General features: G+C 40.9%; 1 long non-coding RNA gene across 1 annotated transcript; it reads left to right on the top strand.

Moving 5' to 3' along the window:
* Window positions 1–6,306: 6,306 nt before the first annotated feature.
* LOC131560953 (uncharacterized) lies at window positions 6,307–7,260 on the top strand. The gene is made up of 3 exons (XR_009275030.1): window positions 6,307–6,361; window positions 6,622–6,734; window positions 7,078–7,260. It is a non-coding gene; the product is annotated as an uncharacterized LOC131560953 (long non-coding RNA).
* Window positions 7,261–7,737: the final 477 nt, after the last annotated feature.

Consider the following 7,737-nt stretch of genomic DNA (forward strand, 5'->3'; position numbering starts at 1 on the left):
GAGCAACAGCTGAGAAAATTGTGCAGTGTGCTGAGGCTGAGTATGGGCTGTGTGCTGTGGGACTGCAGGAGCTGCACTTCAAGGCCAATGATTTGCTTTTTCCTGTTAAAATTTTAAGCTTGTTACAGAGTATCTACTTTGATTCATTGTCTGCCTTTGTCTTGGAAGGCTCAGTTGTGCCAAACCTCACCAGTGGTGTAGTAGAATTACCCACAGTATTACAAACTGCACTTGGCTGTAATGATGGGTTTGGGGCCTTGCTCTCTCTGGGTTTTGAAGTCGTATTCCTATGAGCAATGAGGTGTTACTTAAGGACTGGTCCTTGAGTCAAGTGCAAAACTATTAGATATAAGGAGAACATGTAAAGAATTAAGGTTTTTTTTTTGCTATGTATTAATAATGTAATTATGTATAAACCATAAATGTTAGTTTGTCAAAATGACGGTATAGAAGAGAACTCAATCTATTCATGTTTTCTCTCAGGGTTTGAGGGGCTTTAGGGCATTTAGATAATAAGATATTACTGCAGCTTTGCGTTCTTTTCAGCAAATAGTACGCACAACGTGGGAATAGCCTAAAAATATCAGTTAACTGGAAACAGAACTAAGGCAGTGTCCAGCTGACCCACCTCCAGAAAAAACAGACAGGCTCCAGGGACTTCTGGCTTTTGTTTCTGTCTCAGAAGGTTTGGGTTTTGTGGTGTGGAGGTTGGGAGGGAGGAAGGGGGGGTTTTGTTTGGTTTAAACTGACATTTTTAATCTAATCTTTATAGGAAAAGGGACACCTTGAAAATCTTAGTGCTATGTTTCCTTATTGCATATCTCCAGCAAGAATAAAGCCTTTGTTGGTATTGGTTCCTGATGATTAAAACAGCTACAGTTGGTGTCTTAATTAAAAAAAAAAAAAAAAAAAAAAAAAAAAAAAAAAAAACAACACTTTGAAGTTGCTCTAATTTTTATTTTTTCTGTAATGTTACATGCAGAGTGCTGCAGAAGGAGAGCTGGGGAGGTACATTTCAAGCTCAGCTTGCCAGCTGCAGCAGAAGGGGACTTGTTATCTAAAAGCTTTTTCTTGATGAAAAGCTAGAGCTCTGCCCTTGTTAAGCACTGTCAGTTGGTGCAGCTCTCCTGTGCTGCCTAGTCATACCCCATTAAGTCTGGGATAAGAAGCATTTCTTGCTAAAAGATTAAGAGGGAGACTCCTAGAAATGTTTTACAATGTTATATAAGAACAGAGTCTGGTTGAAGGCTGTCCTTGGACTTGGAACAACCAGGGTCACAGTTCCAGCCTGAACATGAGCTCAATGCTCTCATCTTGAAGTTGGTCTAAACTTTAAGCCATTATAGTCTATGATTACTTCTGTAGTTTAGATTGGCACAGTCTCAAAGGAAGGTATTTCCCTGCATCTGGAAAAAAAGTGGATGCAGCCAATGGCCTTCTAAAGCACACTGCAAGAAAACTACAACAGCTTGAGGCATCATGTGTAGGTTGTTTAATTTCTTCAGCATAATTATCCTTCTAATAGGTGTGTGCTAGTACCATAATCCTCCTTTCAGGATTCCGCTAGAAGACTTCATGCTTGGCTAGTTCAGGCCAATAACTTCCATGGGATCTGTACTGTTCTTTTTTTGCAAATTTAATGTAATGGGTTTGTACTGTAAACAGAAGATCAAGGTCAGATTTCTCTTGTAGGACTGAGCATCAAAAAAAGTTAATAGTTTTTAATTATCAACTTGCAATATATGAAGTAGTTTATTAAGTGATGCTGATAGCATTGCTCATAGTGTGATTGAATAATATCATAATGTTATACAAACAACATATCTTCAAAATATGCGTTATTGACAGAGCCCAGCAGGTTGTGTATAAGGGTTTTGTATAGGTCTTTGTATAGGTTGCTTTGTATAGGTCTTCATTAACCAGGCAAACCTGCTGGTCCATTCCCAGGGCAGGTGTGGCTCAGGAGTATTCCATACTCATCCAGCTGCCTACTGTCTGCCTGGACACTGCGTATTTCAGGATTACTGGGTTTTTACTCACATCATTTTTGCCTGACAGCTGTGGTGGTCCTAGTGTTGAGAAACACATAGATCTCTCTAAATAGCCTCTTCTCAGCTGATTTTCTGTACTATTTGCCTTTAAGACTCAGTGGTGTTCAGAGAATTGGTTTGGAGTCATTCATAACTAAGGTAACTATCTACTGATCTCTACCAAGATGTTCTGAGCATTTTACACTTGAACAAAGCCTCTTCAAAAGGCTCTGTGTGCCTGAAGTCAGATCACTGTGTGGAGGAGTTCTTGTCATGGGACTGGACAGTGGAAGTCAGCCAAAATCTTTCCCTTCCTTCCAAAGCTTCTGTTGGGTGTCCTCTGTCTTGACTTGGTGCTGGGGGCACTGTGTGTATCTTGTTGCTGTGCCTGTTCCCCAGATCAAACAGAATTAGTAGCTCATCAAAATGAGCAAACAAGCTCAGAGAGCAGATAGGAGACCTCCCACCAGGATATGTGCTGTAGAGAGCATTCATTCCGTAATGTGAATGGGCTGCGCTCAAATGAGAAGATAATGTCTGTCTCAGATGAGTGCAGTGTGTTGCTGAGTGCAGAGATAAGCCTGCTCTGGAGCAAAGCAGGGCATGTGAGGCAGCTGCTGAAAGACTGCTGGGAGCAGACATCAGGCAGGTATCTTCACACAAGCAAGGTCCCTGCAAGCAAAAGTAGTGCCATGACCTAAAAGGCCAAGAAGCCATGCTGAAAATAGATGGATCTGTGAATCATCAGCCTGAACCAGCCTACACTCTGAGGCAGGAAGGGCAGTGGGAAACCTGAGAGTTGGGTGCTTTGCACTCCTTGTCTGTAAGGCCTTCAGGGGAGGGGATCACTTTCTGGGATGGTGGAAGATCACACAGGAAGCTTAACAGTCACTTTGAACAATTCCAATTACTGTCCAACCACACTTCAGTCAGTTCTAGTGGCACAGCAGGTGGGAACAGTACAGCAGGGAGTTTGGGGAGGTCCACGAGGAAATGTCTGTTTTACTAGAAAAGAAGCACAGCAAAAATTGTAATCCTTATCTTCACTATCATCACCACCATCTGCACTCTAGAGAGCACCTGGAAAAGCATATTCGCTCATCCCATCACTTCTGGTGGACTTGGCAGCATCAGATGCGTGGTTGAATTCAATCTTAAATGTCTTTTCCAACCTAAATGACTCTAGAAGATGATCTGGATACTTCTATAAAGATAATATTCCTATCTAGCTACACAACTGGCCACAATCACAGCAGGTAAGAGTGGAAGATCAGGAAATGGCAGCATGGTTACCAGAGAAGGCTCAGTGCATCTTCTGTTGGATTTTTGTACCCTGTTTAATCCTTAAAGAAATGAGATTAAATACAGCAGTGGTTTTTAGCTAAGATAATTTCCTGGATGGCAGAAGGAAAAGCACCATTAGGAAGGTGCATGAAATCAGGACAGGCTGCTAGAACAGAGCAATGTCTACTGTTGATGCTGCTGCTCACTGAGTCTCTAAGGCAATGGGAGATCTGTAGGATATCAGAGGATAACTGGGATTATGTATGTTCCTAGCCTCAAAATCTGGGGAAAGAAGGCAGGAAATATTTGGGGTTATGGAGGGAGGCAAATCTACTTTGTACAGGAATGGCATGTTTGAAGAATAAGCCAAAAATGGTGTTATCAGGTGTGGAATACATAGCACCAGGAGGCATAGCTTTGTATAGCTTCGCATAGCTTTGGGTTTTCTTCAAAAGAAAACAATGGATAGCTGTCTCCTGGGTAACAGGAGAGGGGGAAATGGTGCCACAAGGACTAAAAATAATCAAATCTAAAGTATGGATTCTGGCCATGCCCATTGAATTCTCAATAAGCCAGAAATAATCAGGGCTTAGGTGACAATCTTATTTAGGGGACAGGGTTTGCTTATGCTCTTAGAACTGGCTTCAAATGTAGCTGGGTGATTGCACTGAAAGGCCTTGGAAAATTGAGAAAAACTAATTGTACTCTCTGTAAAACTTCTGTTTTACTCAAGACAAACATCTAAATTTTGAAAAAATTCTACAGATGTCTTCCCTCCTTTACTTGGGCGTTTCTTTTATGAAGATGCTACAACCCTTTCTCTTCATCACAATAGAAGCTTAACCCTGCAAAATTTCTTTACTCATTTTCCCTTTCAGCTCACCATAAAATTCCATGTGTGTGATGTAGCTAGTGTGTTTTATGGGATCAGAGCCACACCTTGCTAGTAACTTTAATCTCTCAAACTCTTTGAAACATTGTGGTCTATGTTCCTTGGATGTTTCCATTGATGAACATTGTTTATTCACACTCAGCTTCAGCACAGTTCAGCTAGAGCTGCTGTGGTTTTTTTCCCATTATGCAAGTGAAATGTCAGTGTGCTTCACTAAATGTTAGTATGGTTTATGATTTCTTTTTAATCTGTGCTAATTTGGGGGCTACTTGGCATTAATACATAGCTTGAAAAAGAGAATTAGTGACTCAAATATTGTTGCCAGGTTTCAGTGGTTTACTTTTACCCATACGAAGCATGAAGCAATTAATTCAAGGTCTTATGTGTGGCAAAACAAAACAACCTCTCAGATGTGGCTTACATTTGTTTGAGAAAAACTTTCATTGGAAATGAGGAGTTTGAAAGAAAGAAGAAGAGAATATTTATAAACAATAACTGTATGACAAAATGCTTCTGTGTAAGAAAAGGCTAAAGTTAGCATTTGCCAGACTGAGCTGTGTTGTGGGTCTTCTCAAGCAGAGGTAAAGCATTTGATAAGTGAAATGAAAGATCTTGCACAAGTTGTCTACAGTCCTTACATGTGTGTTTTTATAACAGCTTTCTAAGAACTACTTTTTTTTTTTTTCCCATGAGATATTTTTCTCCATTTGAGAACATTTGATAGACATGTCTCAGGTGAAAATTTGTCATTGAAACTGGTGCCAGGTATTGTACAGATGAATTACATGCAAACAGGGGCTCTGCAGCCTATGGCCACCCACACTGAAAGTGACTGTCCCTTTAGTGGGGATAGAAAGCCACAGAGCACCTGCTGTGCTGGGAACATCTGATGAGCCATAGCAGTGTGAAGGGCTAAACTGGAATGCTGGGGGTTTTCTCATGCTGCAAAATGGAACAAACTCACTGGAAAACAATAGAAAAGAAAACAAGATCTAATTTTCTTTTTTTTTTTTAACTCTGTGGCATCTAAATACGTTGTGTATTTATAATTATGCAAGCCAGAATAACCCAACTACAGAAAAATGTCCAAAATGTTGGATTACATAGGACAGCAATTATTTGCATACCTGGGTCAGGTACTGTAGGGGGATAGAATATAAGAAAATAAAGATAGTGTAGAAAGTAATCTCACCCCTAAGGAGTTGCAGCTGGGCCAATTATCAAACATCAGGAACAGGCCTGACTTTACCAGGCCACAGCTGTAAGCAATGAGAAGAAGAGTGCTATAAAAGAGTGGGGTGGCTGGGTGAGAGCAGAACTGGAGTCAGTTGGCTGCTTTGTGAAGAAGGAGGAGTTAGTGCTCTGAGGAGAAGCCCACAAGAAACACCAAGAAGGTATGGAACCCCTGCAATAAGATGGTAACAGATACCATACCTTAGGCTTCCTCCCCTTCTTTTGTGAAACCCCTAAACTTTGCCTGAGACCATGCTGACAGATGAAGGGTGAGTTCTGTAAATATTCCTGAACCAAATCACATCAGCCTGAAGTGCATTTTTTAATAGGTCAAGATGCCCTGTCGAAATGCAGATAGATTGGCCAATGACCAGTGCAAAAAGCCAGGGCTGGGTGGCCACATAGAAACTCTGGAAAAGTTTTCCTCTCTGCTTGATGCCACTCCTTGCTGAAAATCAGGATGAACTCTGTGTGACAACATATAAAACAACAGATCACCAAATTACTTGAAATAAAGAAAAGTTTTGATGACACAGGTTGCTTTTAAAAATATACCTGTGCCTTCAATACAAGTGCAGCTCTCACATGCTCTCTATCTGTCCAGGTGCATATTCCAACCTCATAAGAGACTGAAGGGGGATTGGGTTTTTCTTCTTAGAAATTTGTGGGAATTAAGACAGAAAATGTTTGAACAATATCCTTGTTCTTACTGGAACATTTCTTAATGGTGATAGTTCAGAGAAATCTTAGCAGAGTGTTGTCAGAAGTGTAAAATGAATCCAGGTAAAATAGCTTTTGCAAAGAAGGTAGCAAATGTTTTTGGATTTTCTGTCATGAGGCATGCTTTCAAATCTTTGTAGGGGAAATCAAAGAGACTGGAAGGAAAGAACCACCAGCCAAATACTTTTGGTGTTTATAACAGGTATGCAGAAGGTACATAATTGGCTACAGCCTTTGCAAGTTTCATTAGAATGCAAAGACAAGGGCCTAAATTTACTGATGTTTTTAGAATTATATAGCCTCATCTGTCACAGTTTCGGAGACAATAGACACTTTTAACCATTTTGGTGGGAGAGCTTTTAAATTTAGTGAAGTTCCCCAAAGTTGTTGTATGAGCAGGGAAGAGAGTTCCTATAGTGAGTGCTAGAGAAGTTGTCCATGGATATGTTTGGTGTTGCCCAGGCTGGTCCTAATGAGGTTTGAGAAAAGCTGCAGGGGCTTCTACCAACAAGCACAGTGTGCCACAAGAAACATGGGAAAGTAGAGTAGAAGTAGCTGAAGATGTGAGTCTGAGGGTAAGAATATGCTTCTGTTCTCCCAACAGGATTGTTCTATGCTGATAATGGAGTAATTTTTAAACCAGCTTTTTGCAACAGCTCACTAAAGAGCTGTTCTCCTCTCCTAACTGTTCTACTGTTATTTAACAAAGTGAAATCTCACTTTTATTCTTCTGCATGAAGCAATAGACCTGGCTTTCTTATAGTCTGTCTGCACCACACTTTCTTCTTTAATATACATCACCCAAAGCTCATCTGTGTGATTCCCCAAAACCCCTTGCCTACCTTCATGTCACCTATTATCATAATCTCATTTGAAATGATTGGTCTCTGTAGTTAAACTTTATTTTTATCCCCTTAGGGATCTTATCTGTCCTACACTTGTGGCCCCATTTCCTCTTCTGGTGAGCCCCTGGAGTGCTTATGCCTTTCCATGGAACTGTTTACAAGCTGCTTTTGAGGGCACAGCTGTCACTATAAGACTAAAACTGAATCCAAAATCAACTAAATATAGTTCCCTGCTCCACAGGGAACCATCTTTACTGATAAGGCCAATAAATTACAGGAAAAAATAGAGATCTAGAACATAAGTCCTGTACAGCCAAGACCTGAACAATGGCTAAAACAAAACAAGGTTCAATACAGCCAGGGAAAAACCCAATGATGTGCAAACAAAGCAGCACAGTTCAGGCAGCCTTGCCTTCCCTCCTGCCTAGGTGAGATGCAGTCTGGGCTTTTCCCTGCTGCCCAAAAGGCAGGATTACTGCTGTGTGCACACTGGGGGTCACAAGGAAGTCAGGGCTAGAGTCAGTAACGTTCCACACCAAATCCACTACTAGCTGTGCCAATAATGGGCATGCAACAAAGCAATCCCACAACTCCTTAATTCTTGATTTGAAACTGGGGTCCTGTGATGAAGTAAACTCTATAGTTTCCTCCTGTTTAATGGGATTTGATGGAGGCAGGAGAACAGTAAATGAAGAGCCAGCTTTATTTCTGTAGCTGCCATTTTCAAACACTT

The sequence above is a fragment of the Ammospiza caudacuta genome, chromosome 8, assembly GCF_027887145.1.
Source record: "Ammospiza caudacuta isolate bAmmCau1 chromosome 8, bAmmCau1.pri, whole genome shotgun sequence".
NCBI classification, from domain to species: domain Eukaryota; kingdom Metazoa; phylum Chordata; class Aves; order Passeriformes; family Passerellidae; genus Ammospiza; species Ammospiza caudacuta.